The following is a 23,016-nucleotide window of genomic DNA, read 5'->3' as shown; positions in this document are numbered from 1 at the left end:
GGGCTCCTGATGTTCCTTCGGTGCTGTGGCCAAGCCGGCCTCGTCCACACGTGGGATTAAGGTTTTTCCCATAGAATTGAATGCACGGTCCCCACAAGGATATGAATAAAAAATGTGTGTGTGTGTATGTGTGTGTGTGCGCGCACGTGTGGGCAGTGAAGGTTCTGGAATCTCCCGGGTCCCTGGGCACGATGCAGCCGCGCATGAGGAAGTGATGTCACAATGATGGCTCGGCCTCACGGCCGCCTACACGTGAGGCCCAAGCAGCCCTGCCTGTCTCCCCCAGGACAGACGGGCCCCAACGGAGGCGTCATCCTCGCTGGAGGGGGCACAGTCATTAACTTTGGATTATCACAGCTGCCATCGCTGCGACATCATCTTCACTCCCCGCTACATGTATCATCTCGCTGTCTTTTTAAGGTGCTGATATTTACAGATTTCTGGCATGCTGATCAGATGTCAGCGGTGTCCAGCCGGCCTGAAAACAGCCATGTGCCGCTCTTTTAAGCTCCGTTTCAGGGTGACAGGGGGGGCCTAGTGCCTGCGGACTGACTTACCAGTCCGGGGTCACGGCCCACGCGAATACCCCAGTGCTCCCAATTTGATGGGAACAGGGAAAGAAGAGCCGGGATCAGAGTATCCAAACTGTAGGCCTCCTGCAGGGTCAGCTGTCCAGCGTGACCTTTGACCTCCTGCGGCCCACAGGGAGGCTTCCTCCACACAGCCCAGGAGGCCCCAGAGTGTGAAATTAGCCTCTCTTGCAGACACAAACACCCCCCACAGACACCGCAGTCAAATAAAAGTGGCCACAAATCACCCTGTACCCCCAGCGCCTAAATTAACGGTACAGGTTTATGGCACAGAACCAGCACGAGTCACTGATACGCCCAAACGCACAAACATTGCCCAGAGGGAACCGCCACACAGGCAAAGCCCCAATTACTGGCACAGCTGGGTCGACCACAAGCAGAATGTCATGTGACCACAATCACAGGAAATTGATGCAGCCAGGGCAGCAGAGAGATAAGTGGAGTGACTGAAGAAGCTTCCTGTGCAGCAGTGAATCATGGGTAAAGGTGTAGCGCCATCAAGGTCTTCATTAGGCATGTGCTATTTTATATTTGTAGAAAGGTCTGCAGCACCCCCTGGTGGCCATTCACTGAAGCACCATTGTGATACCCTTCATGTTAAGGCGTCAGACTCTGGTCTCTCTGAATGACTTGCTGCCCAACTCCTCTGCTCCACTTAGTGGTAAATTAGCAGGACTGTTCATGGCACCAGAACCACAAGGGTGGCACACAGAGAAAGCACACAGTGGCACCCTCCGAATAAACTTTATCATTTTAAAAAATAATGAAAATCTAAACTAAGCCATTAAAAATGCACTTTGGAGAAAAGACCATATTGTAAGTGTTTCTTCCACCAAAGTCCTTCCTTTCAGGTCCCAGTTTAATAACTATCATTCATATTTAATAATTCAGCCCCCGAGATGTGTGTGTGTCTGTGTCTCTGTGTGTGCGATATATATATATTATATTGTGGGGAGAAAATGCTACTTTGACGTGGGGACCAATTGTTTCATAAAAACTGAATTTTATAAAAATGTGTGACTGTAATCAAAAAAACTAAAAATGCCGAAAGTCTCATATTTAGTTTGGTTACTTATGGTTAAGTTAAGGGCTGGGTAGGGGTTAAGGTCGTCATTGATGGGAATAAGGTTTTTCCATAGAAATGAATGGTGAGTCCCCACAAAGATATGAATACAAATGTGCTTGTGTGTTTGTGTGTATGGAAGCATGCATGTTTATATGTGTGTGTGTGTGTGTGTGTGTCCGGCTCACCTCTCTCTGGCACCCTGTGTTCACCTGCTGGGGGCCCCGGGGATGCAGGGGAGGTGGGCTGGCCTCTCATGCCAGGGATGGCTCACCGTGGGCGGGTGGGCGGGACTCACGCTCCTCCTGGCCTGGCTCTGGAGGCGATTGGTCCGTGGGGGTCACAGGGCCCGCCTCCTGCCTCTGGAAAAGAAGTGAGCCGAGAGTCAGCCCCGAGGTCCTAGAGCAGCAGTCCCATCTCCCGTATGGACGGCACACAAAAGGGCTCTATATCAAATACCATGCACAGGGGGCGCTATAACCAAATGGCCGTCCCTCAATGGACAGAGCCATGCACAGGGGGCGCTATAACCAAATGGCGGTCCCTCACTGGACAGAGCCATGCACAGCTGACCTGTCTCAGCCTCTGTCCCTCTACCTAATCACTCCTAGGGGGGCCATTCTGCCTCAGAGATCCTTAATTCACATGAAATGGAATAGAGATTTACGAAGAGCAGCGCTCATGTACGTGGTTGCCGTGGTTTCCATTGAATCAGGCATTCTTAATTGTGGCGGAATATTCCAGTCAGAGGAATGTTGTTATAGACAGAGTGGCACGCTTTGCCCCCTGGTGGATAGAGGGAGCATTACACACGGGGCAGCTGAAACTACAGCAGAAAAAAAGGTTATGTTGGTGTGGAGAGGAGTTTGAAGGGGGTCCCTGTGTGTACATCATGGGGAGGGATGACGGGGGGGACACATCTAGTCTCCAGCTGGCATGGACTGGCCATCTCTTACGCATGAGGCTTGTGGGCCCAAGAGGCCCAGCACTCTCTGGGAGAGCAAAGCACTTCAAGGGCATCACACCCCGCCCCCACCCCCCCGGAGCTGAAACCAGAGCCCAGATCAGAACTTGGTGAGGATCCACAGGCTCGCATGACCATGGCAGCTGGGCCGGGGGGCCACATGGCTCTGCACTTTTCCCACCCCCCGAGTTTCCCACCTAATTAACAAAAATGAGAACAATAGCACTGATCAGTCAGACTTGCCGCTGCTGGGCAGCTGAAGCTGGCCACCAGAGCGGCGCTCATTACACTGCGGTCTTTGCCGACCCCTGAGGCTCGGGGCTGACCTGGGGCTGACCTGGCACAGGAAATAGGAGGTCTCTCCTCTCTCCTGTGCCTATTCTCCCCTGCGGTCAATGTGTCCCTATCACACCCCCAAAAGACACCCTGATGGTGGAGAATTAGCATTATGTTTAAAGCCCGATTACTGGCGGTCAGCTCCAACAGCCACAGGTGGTGGCTGGATAATCACTCCTCGTGGTCTGTTAATTTAACCTATAAGATACGCATCACCATGGTGATTAATACGGGCAGCCATTTATAGTGTTTTCCTGGACATTCACTAAGGCAATTATCCTCTGCTTAGAAGGTACAACAGAAGGTCCTGTTCTTGGAATTTAACATTCTGAATTATTGGAGCCCCCGTCCCAAGCCTAGTCTGCTTGGGGTGAAATTCTGGCCAGTGGGAAGGTCTGCACACCGTGCTGAAATCAGAAAGACATTATGACAGGTCTGAGCACACAGACAGCAGGCAGAACGGGCACCCCACCTCGGGGTAGACCTGGGCACACGGATGACGGGCAGAACGGGCACCCCACCTCGGGGTAGACCTGGGCACACGGATGACGGGCAGAACGGGCACCCCACCTCGGGGTAGGCCTGGGCACACAGACAGCAGGCAGAACGGGCACCCCACCTCGGGGTAGACCCGGGCACACAGACAGCAGGCACCCTCAGGCAGAATTCACCCTCCCTCTTCGTCCTCAAGATTACAGACGGCTTTATTTTCAGAATTCCGATGCTTGGGATGTTTGTCCCAGTTTCACCCCCTCTCCACCCCCACCCCCCCCCCCTCCGAGCTTTTGTTGTACAAGTAAACATGAATAAAACATGATCTGCTCCTTCAGTTTCTGACTTTCATGCAAAGAGGATTTTTTTTGTGCTTGCAGTAAAAGAACTTTAGAGCTGCAGATAAAATGGGCGGGGGGGGGGGTTGGCAGGGTCTCGCTGCATGACCCGACCCTTAACAGCAGCAGGAATCTGAGGCTGGACACGATGGTGCTTAAAAACTATGGTGCTTGGGTATAAGGTTGGGTGGACACTGAGTTTAGATTACCACTGATCTACCTAGAACACAGGACATCTGTAGAAAGATACTGTGGAACCTGAGGAAAGCTCACATTATGCTACGTATCTGTGGCACAAACATCTTGTAAATGACGTAATTTTTCAACCAGCCCTACCTGCAAAAATCCGAAGTGACTGCTGAGTCTGCAGTTTCCCTCAATGCACACTAGAGGGCAGGCATTGCGGGCACTGAGATTCACCAACAGCAGCTCCAGGCCATGAACTGTCCCATCACCCTGTGTGTCATCAAATGCTTCTCTTTCCGCCCTCTGTCTGCTGACTGAGTCTCTGAGGGTGTGTGTGAGAGCATTACTGCATGTTTGACAATTACAAGTATGCATTTGTACTCTGTGTCTTTGACTCAGTCTGTACAATGTGACAGGCTGCGATAGGAATGTGTATGAAAAGTAAAGACAGTGAGCAGCTCCTAGCCAGGGTGTGACAAGGTGTGTGAGTGTGTGTATCTGTGTAAGAACAGGACTGTTCACAGATACCACAATGGAACAAAACCAAAATGCCCTGCTCCTGAAGAACCATCATTAGGAATCTACATAAAGTGCCAGCATAAAGAACCAGCCTATAGAGTCAGTATAAAGTACCACCATACAGAACCAGCATAAAGAACCATCATGCAGAGCCTGCATAAAGAACCACCATATAGAGCCAGCATAAAGAACCACCATATAGAGCCAGCATAAAGAACCACCATATAGAGCCAGCATAAAGTATGACCATTCAGAACCATCATAAAGAACCACCATACAGAGCCTGCATAAAGAACCACCATACAGAGCCAGCATAAAGTACCACCATACAGAACCATCATAAAGAACCACCATAGAGAGCCAGCATAAAGAACCACTATACAGAACCATCATAAAGAACCGCCATACAGAGCCAGCATAAAGTACCACCATACAGAACCATCATAAAGAACCGCCATACAGAGCCAGGATAAAGAACCACCATAGAGAGCCAGCGTAAAAAACCACCATACAGAACCAGCATAAAGAACCATCATGCAGAGCCTGCATAAAGAACCCCCATACAGAGCCAGCATAAAGAACCACCATACAGAGCCAGCATAAAGAACCACCATACAGAACCATCATAAAGAACCGCCATACAGAGCCAGCATAAAGTACCACCATACAGAACCATCATAAAGAACCGCCATACAGAGCCAGCGTAAAGTACCACCATGCAGAACCATCATAAAGAACCACCATACAGAGCCAGCGTAAAGAATCACCATACAGAGCCAGGATAAAGAACCACCAGAGAGAGCCAGCGTAAAGAACCACCATACAGAGCCAGCGTAAAGAACCACCAGAGACCCAGCATACTCATCAGCTGTGTTCTTCATTCCCTATTTGTTTTTTGAAAATCTTCACTATAACAGAAATATACCTGGTTTTGCTATCATTGAACCACTTTGCTGCACTAAACTAGTATCTAATCCAGGATTTTAAAAGTGAAGTAAACTCAGAATTCCATAAAAAATACACTAGCAATAACAATGTAGTTTTTAGCCTGTAATACAGATTTTGTGTAACGGGCTGACATAAGCTCATCCGGAACATTCTGCACAGCCGGCCAGCTGGAGTGTTAAATCACCGCATCCTGAAATGAAAGTCCTCGTTTTTCTGAGTCCCTGAAGGAACGTTTCTATTGCTGGGGGCTTCTTGGTAACTTTGGATCACACACTCTCTTGTTAAATGTTCCGGTCTTTTCTACATGGACAGTTTTCGGACGCAGTGCAGGCACACAGCAGCCGCGCGGCACGTTTTGGACCCATCGCCGGGTCCAGATTTGGACCCATGTCAGTCCACTGACAGTGATGTGCGTCAGCAGACCGGGCAATCGCTGGGAGGGCTAATGTGGGCCTGACGCGGTCAGCCAGCGGATCAATCCCCGGCTGCCGACGGCCCGGCCAGCTGAGACAAAGCAGAAAGAGCCACTGTAGGACCCAGAATCTAGGTGGTTACCAGACAGTGCTGATCCAGGGACCGTGGAGCTATAAATGTAGCCCTGTGTGAGCTCCCAGTGTGGATGGGAGGCCCACTGCAGGGCGGTGCTCCGCCTCAGAACCCACACGTCCGCCGGTCCAGGGGGTTTGGATGGAACTGGACGGCTACTGCGCTGGAGCCACAAAGGTGTAAATACCAAACCGAGAGGGATTAAGGCAGAGGGCCTGCAAAGTGACTTATGGGTAAAAATGTCCGCTTAGCGAATAAAGTGGCCGGCACGTCCGCAGTTGTCGAAGCCGCAAAGCCAGGCGGAGATAAACGGACCGCTAGCGTGACCGTGCTGCATCCGGCCAGTGGTGGGGGTGCGGCAGGTGGCTGGGGGGCCACTGACAACGGGCCGGTTCTCATGGGGGAAAGTGAGAGGAGTCGCTGGCTCCGGTACATCGTCCGTCAGCCTGCAGTTATTAGTGCGTCAGGCTTTAGTCCTGAGCCCTGACTGCACATGTGTGCAGTTACATAATGCGAAGATCCTTACTGCCTCAACCTGCATTTACAGAGATTAAGGACGACCAGGATTTCGTCAAAACAACAAAGAGAAACCCACATCTGCCTTATCGTACAAACCCTCAACATTTCCTAAACCGAGATGAAAGGTAAAACCAGAACTGCTTATCTTAATCTATAGGGGTCTATTTAATTGACCGGATAAAAATATTTTCGGTTATTGGAAGTTTTAGGTACTTGAAATCTGCATGGATTTCATGTTAATGTTAATTTCAGTCAGGCTCTGGTGTTTACAGAACGTTCACGGACACAGCGGGGCACCTCCACAGAAGGGGACATCAGCAACGTTTCACGAGAGTCCACATGTCCACCCCAAATCCCTCAGCCCCATGCTGCTGCTAAATATGTCACTCTGACACAACTCTGGATCACACTGGCCAATAGGACTGACCCCACGAGTCATGTGACAGGAAGGAGGCGTCACCAGGCAGCCAGAGTGACCTCACCAGACCTGGACGGCCCGTTTCAGGGAATGGAACTTCCTCATGAGTCAATAGGTGCATGCCAAATTAGGCCAAAGGCAACCCCCCACCCACCAGTGTTCTGTGACTGTCAATAGACCTGACTGTTGCTTCAGAAACTAGAAGCACTGACTGTGCTGCTTTGGAAGTATCATCTGGCTGGGCTAGCGGGGAGGTGAGGGCAGAGGGTGGCCGGAGCCCACAGAGGACGCAGCGGGGGGCTGCCTCAGCCCCCTGGCCCAGGGAGAGCTCAGAGGGTCCTTACAGCTCACGCAATTTAATACTGCAAACTGCTTCATAGACCTGTGCAGATGGGTCCCAACTGCCGGGGGTACCTAGGCTCTGGGAGGGAGTTTGCGAGGGGCCCTGCTCTGAGAACTTTCAAGTGACAGGAGGCCTCATATAAGCCACCTTCTGGTAACACTGAATGGATGCAGCATCCGGGATGTTCTCACTGTCACTGTGGTGCACTAGTCCACATAGGACAGCTGCTAAGCAGGGCAGACCCTCTCCTAGGCTTCAGTAAGTATCCCCTCCCCAACTGTGCATGACTCAGAAGACAGAAACTGGAGTGTGTCCAATGAGGGTCGGTCTCTGTGTGTGCAGGAGAGACCGTGATGTGGCCAGACCTGCTTATTCAGCCTCACAGTATAAATATCTCTATAAATATCTCATCCCTGCTTTCAGAGTCTCCCCCCCCCCCACTCTCTCACTCTGTCCCTTTAACCTGCACAGAAAGCAGGTGGCCTCCCAACTCAGTAAATAACGACACACACAGGACAGGTGAACAGATCGCTCAGCAAAGTCATAATCGCTGAGGGCATGTGTCTGTGCGTGTGGAGGGGGCAGGTGTGCAGGTTGCATAACCAGGGCTAATCCCTCCGCCTCAGGGCAGGGAATAAGCAGGGGGGCGAGGGGGTGTCTCCAGGCTGCCCTGCTGCGGTCGGCAGAGATATTAAAGTGGGGTTATCTGCAGAATATAGGCTCTGTGTTGGTAGACGGGTATGCAGGGTGCGGAGAAACATGACACCACCGACTGCAAATGCGGAGATTTACTGCTGACTGTGAACCCCTGAATACAAGCACCATGCTGTTCTACCTGCACTGAATGCAGTGTACTTATCCACTGTGTAGTTCACTGTCTGCAGTGAATACAGTATACTTGCCTAGTGTACAGTTCACTGATTGCAGTGAATGCAGTATACTTTCCCAGTGTGCTGTTCACTGGCTACAGTGAATGCCATATACTTACCCAATGTGCTGGCAATTGACTGCAGTTAATGCAGTAAACTTAATCAGAATGCTGGTCACAGTCTGCAGTGATTAAAGTGTACTTAATCAGAGGGCTGGTCACTGACTGCAGTGAATCCAGTGTACTTAATCAGGGTGCTGCACTACTGTTCCTGTCCGCCAGTGATTTCAGCTTTCTTCTGCTGATCAGACAAAAAGTACCATTTCAGCTCTGCATATTCGATTACAGCAGCCCCTGCTGGTGCAATACACGCATGCACACTCAGACACACACACCCCTCCCTCAGAGCCCCTATCCCTATCTTCCCAGGTGCTGGGGGCTTACCGTTGCCCTGCCTTAATGTGCTGGTGACCCTAATCCCACAGCCAATCATATGGCGCTTTTCCACTACCACTAAGAACCAAGCAATCCCAAGCCAAACCACAAAGAGACAGTTTCGCCCTGTGAAGCACGCGAACCGTATCTGCGCTGACATGGCCCAGCTTCTAGCAGGACCAAAGCTGTAACCATACCGAGCTGGTTGTGTCACCAACCTGACTGATCAAAATGCACGGTGTTAACTAATGTCTCTTCAGTGGGGCTCGATTCCTGTATGCGAGTGGAAAAGCGCAAATAGACTGCAGCACCCGGGCCGCACACCCATAGATATGGCGACATCCACAGCATTCCATGATGTGTCATCTGCTCTAGGGGCCACTAGACCAACAGGCTGAAGGGGTCAGGGGTTACAGTCTGGGCTTTGGCGTGAGGTAATCACACTCCCATGGGGGAGGGGGGGGGCATAATTCTGACACGGCGCCGGGGATAGCAGGAACATCTGCACACAATTAGGCCACAAACAGTGATCAGTGAAAGAGAGCAGTAGTGTGGGAGAGAGGCTGCCTCCCACTCCCATCTGGCAGGGACCGCCGTGTCTCAGGAACGTGGGGAGACACGCGCCAAGCAGCAGCCGCCCGCCTGAAGAGCCTCGTGGAGAAGAAAGCATCAGTTTGTCTGAGAGCCAAACTCAGGGAACATGTTTGGTTGGGAAACACAGATCACGGTGCAAGCACTGGATCCCCATTGGGTGAACAATGTAACACGGCCAACCAAAAGTTTTCTCTGGGGTGGGTCCAACTTCAACAGTCAGTTCAGCAAGGTAGCTCTGGTTTGTGGGTCAAAGCCCACATGTCAGGGAGTAGGGGGGCGTCTGGGGGTGGGTCCTTTGACTCCGGCTTCTCCATAGCTTACCAGGTCGAGATGAGGTGGGTAGTGAACACGCCCTTGTCACCATGCTCAGGCTGAGTGGACGTGTAGCGTGAGGCTGTCAAGGAACCTTTAGCTTAATAACTGACCAAGGCTCAGCCTTTATCTCCCAAACTCAGATCCCTGATCCTCATAAAGCTCACGCTGAACATTTTAATCACTCACTACCTTTCTGTCCCTAAGCATGTGCTTACCTTCTGGATAACAGAGAATTCCCTGGAACTCCCAAGGCTCCAGATCGGTTGGGTGCCCTCCTCCCCCACTGGGCCATTTGTTCAGATTCCCAAAGCAGGCTAAGACGTGTGGCACACACACACACACACGTCACAAACAGCATAGAGCCCCTCAGTCTGTACCCCCATCTCTGGTACCACCATATGTCACCATAAGTTCAGAGGTCAGAGGTCAAGTGGCACTACCCATGTTCCCATTCCCTCACAGCCAATCCCCACGTAAGACGCCCGACAGCTGAAAGCTTAGCCCATTTACAAACAGCACCAAGATCATCTTATTGCGCTCGCAGGACAACGTCAATTACAACTGGAGCAACTCTACTTCACGATCAATTTCTGGAGCTGCCCGGCATGCCGGGAGCACGTGGGTTGCTGACTCTGCTGCTGCTGCTTTGTGCACAATGCCAGGGGGGGTGGGTGTGCCGCCTGGGAGGGTGGAGGATGTGACAAGACGCCGGAGACAGTGTTAAAAAAAGCTGCGAGCTCACGAGGCAGAACAAAGCCAAAAATGACAACGCCAGGCTCCCGCCTCCCAGCCCAGTGACATCAGTGAACTGGAAGGGGGGGGGGCAATTTTCAGGCTCTACCTCTGGCTGCAAGGGTACAGATGAGCTTCTGGACCTTCTGAAACCACAGAACTCACGCAGCCACTAATTACTGCCATCAAGATGGCCACCGCCTCCGTGTGACACCCTGCTTAGCGTTTATTTTCGCTTGTTTGCATTCAGGCTCTCACACGGTGTAGTCGCTCCTCCGGCTGCCGCCCCACCAGCCACTTCAGTAAACAGACAAATGTGCCATGTGGCACACGAATGGACAATCCCGCATGCAGACAGATGGTGGCGCTATGGCTAAGGAACTGAATTAGAACCACTACGCCACGGTAAATTGAGTGGGCATGAACAGGGCTATTCTGTAAAGCAGTTATGCCACAAAGACAACACTGGGTGGCGATCAATCGGCAACACCTTAATTATCTGATAAAACAAGGAAGGTCACAAGTCTGGTTCAGAGTTGCCCGTCCTGTGTCTGCCCTGGAGGTCACAGTGATGGGTCAGCGCCCTAAGAACCCACGACACGCCGGCTGTGTTGGCAGTTCGAGGCCCTGCATTGCAGGGGATCTCAGATGAATATCCATGTGCCAGGAGGAGGTAACCTCAGTAACGCTCTGTCTGCCTGCTAACCACATGACTGGGGACAATGGCTGCCAACAGCGGGCAAAGAGGCAGAGGCGAGGGGCGCCCTCTGGTGGTGGATCAGCCGGTCTATACCTTCAATTCTTCAGACTCGGGCAGAAAAGTACAAGCTTAAATAAATTATGTGTTTGGTTTAAAGCTCAAAGGCGTGTGTGTGACATTCGTCAGTAAAGTAACATGGAGGGGGGGGGGTTGACAAGTGACGGACACAGCTCGACGCCGGGGAGGGGAGTTGGACCAAGGAGGCTGTTATCGCCATGGCGATGTTGTCCATCCTGTGGAGTATACCTGAATTGGGACAGTGTTGGCTGGTTTAAAGAGCAGAGCAGATCTGCGGGGGTGGGGTGGGGGAGGGGCGGCACTGCGGCTCCAGCAACCTTGCTTGTTCTCTTCCTCGGGGGAGTGCGGTGGAAAACAGTCCCATGTGGGACCAAAGTGCACCCCCCCATCTGTACTCTCTGCTAGCCTGGCATTTACCTTTTTGAAACTTTCCTGTCAAACTGTCGGGACTGAAGCCGGGGTGGGGGGGGGCAGGATCTTAGGACAAGACAGCAGCCCTGCGTAGTTTTTATTTTGGGGATGGGGACGGGCAAACGCCCCCACACACCCCCCAGCCCCCACGTGGCATTAATGGTGTCTAAAAGGCCCCTTTCAGATCTCAGATGGAGCACAGCGGTTTGACCATCACTGGCCCCCATCACTGGGGGGGCTCCTCTCAAAAACCAAAGAGAACCGGCATGCAGAGGACGCCCTCCTGAAACATGGTGAGGTCCGAGGGTGTAGCCATGAGGCACGCAGAACCGCGCGACCCAGCCACCACGCAGAACCGTGCGACCCGGCCCCCGCGCAGAACCGCGCGACCCAGCCCCCACGCAGAACCGTGCGACCCAGCCGCCACGCAGAACCGTGCGACCCAGCCGCCACGCAGAACCGCCACTGACAACAAACACAACAAACGTGCACTACGCCGTTCCGTCTTGTGAACCGTGGATTGGCCTGGGGAATGTTATGGACTTGTGTGATGCGTACTCCTCTGGATGCATCAGAAAGGCGGAACCCGCTTCTTATTCACCTTGGGGGGAGGTTGGGGACTCACACGGTGACAGGCCGGGGCGGGGTTAAAAAAAGACCTCCTCAGCGCAGCGTCATACACCCTGCCTCCAGGTGGCGCCGCTGACACTGCAGCCCCAGGCAGGCCACTCCAGGGAGACATTACAGAGTGCCCCACACCCTGCCGCTCATGGGGGCCGGAAAGGAGGGCACGCAAGGTTTACTTACCCCAGGAAGCATGGACACGCGCCGGGGGTGGGGGCTAAGGGGAGCGGGGTCCCCAAGGAGGACAACCACACACGGATAATTAGCGGCACAGCCCTGCAGACGCGACAGCGGGCGATCCTGTGCAGATTGGCGCAGAAAAAAACACATGCACAGTTATGTGGAAAGACAGGAAGCTTCTGTGGAAAGCGATGCGAGAGGCACACGCCTGAGACAGACGTGGGGGTCAAGTGTGCCAGATCTGTGCAAAAGACAGAGAGTCTGTGCAGACGAACTATGGAGAAAAGCCCCCCCCCCCCCCCCCCCCCGTGACCAGGAACTGCATGTTCAGGTGGTAGCACTTGTATGGCACACAACAAAGATTAGGTATTCTTTATTATCTTCTTAGATTATTTTCTTTGGGCATAATCCTAATCCTGACTATGCCAATCTTAACCCTACTCAGCTCTCACCTTAACCAAAAGAAACCAAACTAAATACAGGACTTCTGGCTATTATAGTTTTTTACTGCAGTCACAGATTGTTATATAACTGATGTTTATATTTTGGGGACTTAAAAATGTCCATACAAACTAAAGAGTAAAAGTTTTTACCACATTGTGGGGGCATTGGATACATACGATCCTACACACAGACACACACACACAGACACACACAGACACACACACACACAGACACAGACACACACACACAGACACACACACACACAGACACACAGACACAGACACACAGACACAGACACACACACACAGACACACACAGACACAGACACGCACACACACATATACACACAGACACACACACACACACACAGACACACACACACACAGACACGCACACACAGACACGCACACACACAGACACACACACACACATATACACACAGACACGGACACACAGACACACACACACACATATACACACAGACACGCACACACAGACACGCACACACACATATACACACAGACACGGACACACAGACACACACACACACATATACACACAGACACACACACACAGACACACACACACACATATACACACACACACACACACACACAGACACACAGACACACACACACACATATACACACACAGACACACACACACACAGACACACGCTGTATTTTCTCGCAGGCAGTGGCCTGACCTGGAAAGGCTTTTCCCAGGTCAGGCAGCCCGGTGTGAGGAGGGCCCACAGTGTCCATCAGTGGAGAGCAGGATGTACCAAAACAACTGGGTCGGCAGCAACCAAGGCATTACGGGGGGGGGGGGCAAGTGCGTGAGCACCCAAGCGTGGGGGTCGGGGAGCACGGGAAATATGTTGTTCTCGTCGCTCCATTGCAGCACAAGGCAGCTTTGTATGAAATGCCCCCTTCGAAGGCAAAAACATGGGGCAGCAACACTAGTGTCTCCCAAGGCAAAGCAGAACCAGGCTGGATGCCTCACCCCCCCCCCCCCCCCTCCCCCCGACTCGTGCCTGGATGATGACAATGACACACCTTCGGGGGCCATCCACTGGACGCCCCCATCCCCCCCCCCGCCAGCCCTGGGAACGGCGTGGAACTCTTTGTTTTGGGGGGGAGGGGCTTTTTATGAACTTCACATATGCCCTTTGCGTCATGTTATTACAAGAGGCTAATATCTGCACTGCTCCCCCCCCCCCCCCACACACACACACACACACACAACAGCCCACTCAGGCCATGGCAAACAGGCAGGGGAACCCCCCCCATCCAATTACAGGAGCTAATTACCTGCCGGTGCTAAAAGCCTGTCAACAGTCACTCGATTACAATGGAAGTTAACAACCACACTGTTCACCTCCACCTTGCATTTCACGTTGAGGATAATAGTCGATTTAAAGAAAACAGCAAATCGCACACACACACACCACTGAATATATCTACTGAGGCCGTTCAGGTTAACCTTGGTCAAGGGCACAAACAGCTTGTCCCTCCTGGGACTAAAACCAGCGGTATTACAATTTGGCATCTGGGGGTCTAACCTTTCAGACGACTGGGGACAGCACCAAGACTCAAACTGCTCATAGAAATGTTTGTTCACAATATCAAGTGTCATCTCGGGATGTGAGCCAGTGTTCCAGCAGTGATTCCCAGACCTCCTGCGGTTTGCCCCTCCATTTGCTGGGGGTGAAGAAGAAACGCCCCCCAGCTGCCCCGGGAGGAAACGCATTCCCAGACACCGCTGAGGGGGTCGGAGGACATAGATTTTTGCGCCGAAGCAGGTTTTTCGACGGTGGTCAAACAGAAAGTCATGCACATGGGCGCCGACCCGGCTTACACAGCGGGCCATTCACACAAGCGCCCGCAAAGAGATCACAGCCCCCACCCTACGCAGCCAGGCTCATAAACTGACATGATGCGGTTTTTCACTCATAAGCAAAGCATTTACTCCCTGCGGCTCTGAAAGCAAAATTACGCTGGGGTGGGGGTTAAGTAGGGGCATCGGACAAGAAGCCAAACTTGAGGGACTCGGCCCCTCGGGACCTCCTTCACGCTCCATCCTACCGCAGTGCCTCGTTTTACTTTTTTCCTACTTTGTCAAACTTTTCTTGCGCAGCAAACGGAGCTGTCACCTCATTTTAAACGCCTTTCGATCCAATAGGCGAGGGAAGAAATTATTCAGGGGAAACGGTGCTCCGTGTAAGCGCGATGCCCTTTACAAGTAAAAGCATGTCTTGTTACTGGAGATATTAAACATAATTAAAATGTGCTACAGCTTCTTACATATGCATGGTATGACATCTTCAGCTTGGTTGTATTAAAGCGACAGAGATCACCTGACAAATGATCAACTTATATCACTTAGTTCAATATGCCACTATTTGAAAAAACAAATAGTCCAGCGAGTTATCACTACAATTCCACGTAAAAAAAATATATGCAGGAACAACTAATGAGTATTGGTACTGCGTTATGTCGACCTGGCCAACCTATAAACCGGCAAATGCTCGGTCCAAGAGTACAAAAAACTTACCATACAAACTGTTCTGCGCCAAACAGATCCGGGACCAGATAGTTTCCAAAACCGACGCCGTTCGCATATAAAGTTACTGTATTGAAAGCGGAGGCCGATGCCGTGGAAAGTTGCTGCTGGAGTCCGGACCGCTCGGATCGTCAGCGAGTCCCCGCCGCGGCTGAGACTGTGCGGACTAGCGGCGGTGATCGGCGCTCACAGCTCCGCACTGTGGTACTTCCCCGTCGGAGCTGGCCGCTGTAAGCAGCCTCGCCTCCTCGCCGTGTTTGGCCCCAGCCCCCAGCCTGTCTGCTCGGAGATCCGGTCCTCCTTCTCCGGACTAAACCTCTGAGCCTCAGTGACAGGACGAGCACCGGGGCTGCCGCAGGGGGGTTCCGGAAGGCCGATGCGCTTCTATTCCGAATCCGGTCGACTGGCGTAAATGCGGAAAAAAACAGCGGCGATCGTCCATAAACTGATGATTTGCGTCCATCAACGGAATTCAATCTAGTTCACCTTACTGTGGCGATGGGTCGATCTACCTGAAGAAAGTAGCAAAGAATACACAAAAACCCGAGTGACGAACGAGTCCTGGCACTTCATATTCATTTTAATTAAGATAAACCAGAAAGTCTCCTTGGGATGGGCCGATTAATTTCCCCAAATACAAACATCTTATGTAATTACCGACTGATTCGCAGGAACATTTCGGTTAGGTAGTTGATTTTTGTTTTTTATACCAAAGAATCAACTTCACCATAAAGACAAGCGGTTCGATGGGAAGGCAGGCACCCGACGTGCCTGTCCCCGGTCAGAAGCAGCCCCCTTCCTGCAGTCTGAGCACTTTAATTACCTTAACGCACAGCACATACAGCCCCTATATATAGCCCCCAAAAGTGCCGGATGACCAAGCCTTTCATTAGTCATTAGGACGCCATTAAGATAATCACACTCTGCAATTTGCTGTAAGATGTTTTGTGTTGTCCCGTCACTGTGCCGCATTTACGGCTGACTAAGTTTATTATTATGCCTATTATTATTATTGATAATACTAATAATAATAAACCAGGTGCGTACATGTCCCGAGTCGGTCTGTGCGCCTCGGTCCCTCGGTTTGTGCCAAAGGCTGTTTGGCGGCACGTGAACATAATTTACTTTTAAAACCGATTAAACAGGCAGAACCACATCATTTGTGTCCAGATGTTTTACAGATAATCCCTCCTCTGGCTGTTGGAACAAAATTTTTAACGGATGCATTCTTCACTAAATTAATTATTATCGCGTTTACTACAACGCAGCTAAACATGCATTCTGTATTTACAGATTCGTATGTTTTTTGTAACTTACCAGCACTTTCAGTGGCAGGAATGAATAGGTCTGCGAAGTCGCGGTGCCGTTTGGTGCAAATAGCGAGGCAAACGGGATGGGGTGCCAGCGTAGGGTATTCCGACGTACGACTAGTTATAATCAATGTAGTGAATTTGCTATATCGGCGAATACACAAGTATTGAGAAATAAGGCCTCGAAGGAATGCAGTTTGCCGAAGTTTCTAAACTTGCACTTGATCTAATTGTCGAAAATAATATCGGTTGCACTTTTTGAATATTCGACATTTGTAAAATATCTTTGGTTTACGTAAACGACACCAATCCCCTATCGCGTTGTACAGTAAACTATCTATTTCGCATCTAAATTCAACAGAAGTGAACCGACTTCAGTCTGACTGATTGATGATGCACTTTTCGGCTGACATGCCAGCCACTAACTCGACTTGCTTTTCCTGGTTTACCGTTTACGGATGGCAAACAGTGGAGAATGTCAGATATTTAAACTCAATAACCGCCACAACTATAACCCCTTTCAGCTAGGAAAACAAACCAAAACAACCCGACAGTTACCACTCCTTGTGAAAATTAGTCTAGGCGACATGCCAACCGATAATTTAATATCAATAAATAAAACTTAGATAGTAAGCGTTAAGTTTACCGCTATTCCTGGTCAGGGTTGCGCCGGCCCGGTACCCTATGCCCAGCAGAACAGGGAAGGCTATGAGGCTGCCGTACATCCTAGACAAGATTGCTGTTTATTTTTCGTCTAAAACAAGAGCATGTGGAGGTACAGTTTCCGATGCGCCAATTTGGTGCATTTCCATTTTATTACAGAAGCAGCGCCCCCATTAACTCAGTGTGCGCCCCTTTGTCGCAGACCATTGATGGCAGGCCTGGTCTGTCTTATACCAGGACATTTGTTTGGAGATATTCATTATAAGACCGCTTTCATGTTGTCACACCCAATAGGTTTGACAAACAGGCCATTGAATCTGAATTCTATTCGAATTTACAAAGGTAAAGTGTAAACACGGCGAATGGTAATCGAAGTCACATTTTATCGCCAAAACCCAAATCAGCACGTATGCTGTCTCTAAATAAATATATAAACGTTTTTATATTACAACGATCATTACGCAAGGTTACCTTTTAAGGACATGCTGTAGGTAAGGAAGTTCACGCTTCGGAAAGTTTAATGAGCGTAATATCCTACAATATATTTTGTAAGCGTAGATAGATTAACTGTTTTCCCCCCTCCAGCATAATTATTATTTTCAATTCGGCGTTTCCGCGGGTGTGTTAACGCCTGTGATTAAGTGCCGCCGGGGCGGTCTTCTGCCCCCCGGAGAGCAGACATCGGAGCTCACGTCCATCCTCTCCAGGACTCCGAAACCGGCTCCTGTGGCTGCTGTCCCATCTGAAACAGTGAACGCCTCGTTAACCTTTCGTTTCCAACGTAAAATGCCATGTAGGTATTAAAAAATCCCAGTAACTGGAAATTACACCGCTTACTGTTTATTTAAATAATTTCTGTAGTTGAAAATAGTCGACAAGACAGGCACTATATTCTTTCTAATACAAACTAAGCAATCTGCTAGTAGCCTATAATATTCTGACTTGCACAGCTGTCCAAAACATAGGCCTAGCTATCTGAGTCCACGTGATAAGATCTATTAGTTTCAGATGGAGTTTCCATTGGGGGTGGGTTCATGTGTTTCTGTTTGCTAATATGAAATATTGATGATCAAAATGAAGTTTACTTTGACAGGAAGCCCTTGACTGAGTGCTGGGTGTTTGGCTCTCAGTGTGTGTGTTTGTGGTAGTGCCTGTCAATGCATGACTCAGGATGTCAATCCCCCAAAACTCTCAGCGCTCCCACATGCACGGCCGGCCACCGGGTTCAAGGCCAAACGTGACCCACTCCTCTTCCCAGGGGACTATTAGATCAGAGATTTTTTCTCACCACAGAGGTCTGAGCTGAAAGCATCCTGCAGTGAAAAGACAAATAAAATGGCCGCCCTCATCACACGACTTAGTCCCTCTGTCTCGCATCTGCTGTTATCCTGACAGCTACTTATTTCCATATTAACTTTGAGCATTGATGTGTTTTTAACTTTTTTTTTTGCTTACCTGACTTATTTATACAAAGCAACGTTCCCTGTTTACAGTCCAAACAAAACTGAAAACTGGATTAAATCAGATTCATTACCACACCCAAGTGTACAGTGATCCATCCCCACCAGGCATTTGAAGCCAAGGCTAAAGTTAAGTGCAGTGTGAATTATATGACTTTTTATGGGATGTAATGGTGTCACCCCATATCTCAAGAACCTTAGTAATCATACACATGGACGGGTTTGTTGTTTCCGGGGCACTTCGGGGTCCCCTGCTGCCTGGTGTGGTGACTTTGTGGCCAGTGATCACATTCAAAACAGACCTGTTTCCTGAGAATTACTGGGTCGAGTCCCAGGAGGTGCCTTGTTGTTATTTATGCATGAACAATGTGTCCTGAGGGCTGTCAGTTGCCCGCCTCACTGTGTGTGTGTGTGTGTGTGTCACTTAGTGTCTCTGGGAAATGTGTTGGCTCAGCATAAGTGAGGCCTGAGAGGAGACCCTGTGGCGTGGTGGACTGGCACCGCAGAGATCCGTGCCACTGGCACCGCGGAGATCCGTGCCACTGGCACCGCGGAGGGCGTCACTGGCACCGCGGAGGGCGTCACTGGCACCGCGGAGGTCCGTGCCACTGGCACCGCGGAGGGCGTCACTGGCACCGCGGAGGTCCGTGCCACTGGCACCGCGGAGGGCGTCACTGGCACCGCGGAGGTCCGTGCCACTGGCACCGCGGAGGGCGTCACTGGCACCGCGGAGGGCGTCACTGGCACCGCGGAGGGCGTCACTGGCACCGCGGAGGGCGTCACTGGCACTGCAGAGGTCCGTGCCACTGGCACTGTGGAGGGCGTCACTGGCACCGCAGAGGTCCGTGCCACTGGCAGAGGCGACCTTGAGAGACAGCGACCTGCCACCGTCAGGACAGCCTCTGATAAATACCTGCACCAGCACAAGCAAACTAAGCGCCCCCCCCCCCCCCCTCGCCCGTCAGAATGGTAGGAAAGGTAACAAATGACAACTAGGCTAATCAGATGTTGCTTTGGGCCCCTAGAAGGGTTGGGCTGCCAGATTTGCACGCTCTTCTGCACTGCTGCGCAGCGCAGATTTAATTTAATTTAATTTTTCACTGGCAGCATAACATAGGAGGCAATATTTTCATGCAAAAATGTCTCGCTTTGCAGGACGATCCATATCATGACAAGCATTACATCCCATAATAAGTCACATAACTTAAACCTGCTGCCTGTAGCAGCTCAGAGTCTGTGTCCTTACCTATCACACCATAGTGCCCGGAAAGACACAGCCGTGGGGTAAAAGGGGCTTTTTTCACAGACATGGGGCCTTCTGTGCTTTTAATGGACCTGCCCTACTTGGAGGTTTTCTGGGCTGAGATTCCTCTTTGGTTCCTTTTTAATAGGGCGAGTTATGACCTTGAAAGACGGGCCAGTCTCCTCACAGAATACAGAGGCATTGCGTTTGGGGAACGGGGGGGTCCGTATGGGAGTCTGGTGGCGGCCCAGGGTCCCCAGCTGCTGAGGAGTGTTTGGGGATGCTGTAGGGGGCGTCGTGAGAAGACTCTGTGGAGGAATCTGCGTGTAAACGAGCACTGGATTAGTAAATGTTTCTGGTGCGTTCTGTGGCTGATGTGCGAAAGCAGGAAGAGCTGTGAAGCCACCCTTATCAACGTTTCCTCAAAGAAGAAAGGAAAACAGCATTGAACTGTGACTGGAGCTGACTGTCAGGCCTTAGAATAACAGTGTCAAGGTCCAACATGCAGCCCGAAACCGGAATTCCCCGCTCCAGGTTTGACCACCAACTTATCTTTCATGCTCAGAACTTACCGGCACGTGTCAGTAGGCGGAAATGGTGACGGCCAGGGCCTCCCTGCCAGCCTCTGGCCTGGAAGGACCCAGAAGGGCAAAAAACAGGAGCTGCTGGCTGAAGTGGACAGGGACCGGAACTGGTGGGAGGGCGTGGGGGGGGGGTAACAATCAATACAGCTTTGGTGGTCTTGCTGCTATCGTTTTTCACCCAGGTCAATGCCCACAGACAGCTGGGGCTGGGGGGCAGTCGTTTGGCATGGAGCACCAATAAAGCCCCCCCCAAGCACAGGAAGTGTTACATTAGGACCGTTAAAGGCTGGTGGGAATCTGCACATGTTGCCTGGAATCCTTCTGGTTTTGGGAGCCATTTTGATTAGCTAACACAAATAATACATCTACCATTCTGAACTCTAAATTAACAGACTATCATAGACACCAAAGCACATGCCCGCTCTCCCGTGTTCTACAGTCGCTCACTGACAACTAACACGGCGCGTTGGGCTAGCCAACAGCGTGCAGCTTAGAAAGGCTAACATGCTAACACGGCGCGTTGGGCTAGCCAACAGCGTGCAGCTTAGAAAGGCTAACATGCTAACACGGCGCGTTGGGCTAGCCAACAGCGTGCAGCTTAGAAAGGCTAACATGGTAACACGGCGCATTGGGCTAGCCAACAGCGTGCAGATTAGAAAGGCTAACACGGCGCGTTGGGCTAGCCAACAGCGTGCAGCTTAGAAAGGCTAACATGCTAACACGGCGCGTTGGGCTAGCCAACAGCAAGCAGATTAGAAAGGCTAACATGCTAACACGGCGCGTTGGGCTAGCCAACAGCAAGCAGATTAGAAAGGCTAACATGCTAACACGGCGCGTTGGGCTAGCCAACAGCAAGCAGATTAGAAAGGCTAACATGCTAACACGGCGCGTTGGGCTAGCCAACAGCGTGCAGCTTAGAAAGGCTAACATGCTAACACGGCGCGTTGGGCTAGCCAACAGCAAGCAGATTAGAAAGGCTAACATGCTAACACGAAACACCCAACAGGGGTGAACATGAAAGTCTTCCCCCTTGAGATACAACCCCCCATAACGCATTATGTAATAACACTGCATTATGTAAAAACTGGGTTTCATAAAGTCCTCCCCCCTTGAGACGCGACCCCTCTAAACCACTGGTCACAGACATGCCGATGCATATTCCCCCCCACACAATGGGCGGATTTTTGCAGCTTCTTGCCAAAATGGACCAGCATCACTCACATGCTTTGGGGCAGTGTGAGGCTCAGTGGGTTAGGATGCCGTGTCAGTGATCAGAAGGCCATTGGTTCAAATCCCAGGGTCAGCAGAGTGATCCCACCGTTGAGCCCCTGAGCCAGACCCTTAACCCCAAAAGCTCCTGGCACTGTCTGACGCTGCTCTCAAGAAAAGTGTTTCGGATAAATGTGTCTCTGGCCAACCTTGTGCTTTTTGCACACTGACACTTCATGAAAATGGTTTTTCACATAGAGATTTAATCATCAGCATAATCCGTGTGGTGCCGGGATTTTAGTGAGCGGGATTTCTCGCTTCTTTTCTGTCTTTTCTTAGCGACGTCTGTCACCTCAAACACCCGCGTGATGTCAGATTGTCACTGACGCAGGTCCACCTGAACACCAAAGGCCCCCCCCCCCTCGCCCCAGGAAGGAGGAAAATAAAACAGACGAGATCCGAGGAAATGTGGGTTAGTGTGGGTATGTGTGGGTTCCTTAACCAGGTACTAGTCATGCGTAAAGGACCAGTCGGCAGAGAAGTCCGTCCTCTCTCACAGGTGCAGTTGGGGGGTAAGGTTAAAATAAAAAACAGAAGGATTGTTTCCAGGTAACCCCTTTCCGGAAGGTGATTTTTATAACTTACTGTCGAACATTATGTAGGCCGGCGTTTCCGGGCTCGGTTGGGTTAGTGGAGGCTGGGGCTCAGTCTGGCAGGCCGGGGACGCGGTGACACGGGGCACGCGCCCGTGGGCGCTGCCAGCCCTGCCGGCGGCTGTGCCACACTGTAGGCGTGTGCGTGCTGATCAATGCCCGTCATTCCTGGGGAGGACGCGCCTGCTGGGGGGGTTAATCCAATGAAGAGGGAAGAAAACAAAAGAGGACCTGGGGGTTGGGGGCAGAATCTCGCTCGGAATCAGAACGTACCGGTTTTTCAGGTCCCCAAGCCGCCTTCTACATGAAGGTCACTGAGCTGAGGTGAGGTCAGCCGTGATTGGCTGTCTTGAATTTGGACACCCATCCCCGCCCCAGATTTGTCTTTTATTACCATAATGACTGTCATATACCTTACACCTATTACTTTGGAGAAATTACATGCTGCTATTTTCTGTTCTTGTTCATTTATTACATGTATTTTGGCCTTTCTTCTCCGGCCATGAGGTACGTCATTCTAGAGAAGCATGTTTCACTGTAAGTGAATATCACTCCATGTGTCTAGTACATGGAATGAGTGTGATTCTTTTCACTGCATCCCCTTCTGTTAAAGAACACATTCCACAGGCAGAGGGCAGGGCTTCCTGTTTCCATCCAATGGGACGCCGCCGCCATTGAAACGCAAA

The 23,016-nt window shown here is 51.0% G+C and overlaps 1 protein-coding gene across 5 annotated transcripts in view; it reads right to left on the bottom strand.

Annotated features, from left to right (window-relative positions):
* The window catches only part of lzts2a (leucine zipper, putative tumor suppressor 2a), a 32,525-nt gene extending 15,493 nt beyond the window's left edge, over positions 1-17,032 (bottom strand). For 2 of the 5 annotated variants that reach the window (XR_011984378.1, XM_023820394.2), the window contains exons 1-3: positions 16,526-17,032; positions 15,200-15,720; positions 1,842-2,015 (exon numbers count right to left, since the gene is read on the bottom strand). The gene's annotated coding sequence lies outside the window, so the exon portion shown is untranslated. Of the gene's footprint in view, positions 1-1,841; positions 2,016-15,199; positions 15,721-16,255; positions 16,289-16,525 lie in introns of those variants that run through there. The other 3 variants (XM_023820395.2, XM_072703565.1, XM_023820396.2) reach the window with 3 other exon arrangements.
* Positions 17,033-23,016: the final 5,984 nt, after the last annotated feature.

This window comes from Paramormyrops kingsleyae, chromosome 20 (genome assembly GCF_048594095.1).
Source record: "Paramormyrops kingsleyae isolate MSU_618 chromosome 20, PKINGS_0.4, whole genome shotgun sequence".
Classification (NCBI taxonomy): Eukaryota; Metazoa; Chordata; class Actinopteri; order Osteoglossiformes; family Mormyridae; genus Paramormyrops; species Paramormyrops kingsleyae.
This window is presented reverse-complemented; position numbering and strand designations above follow the sequence as displayed.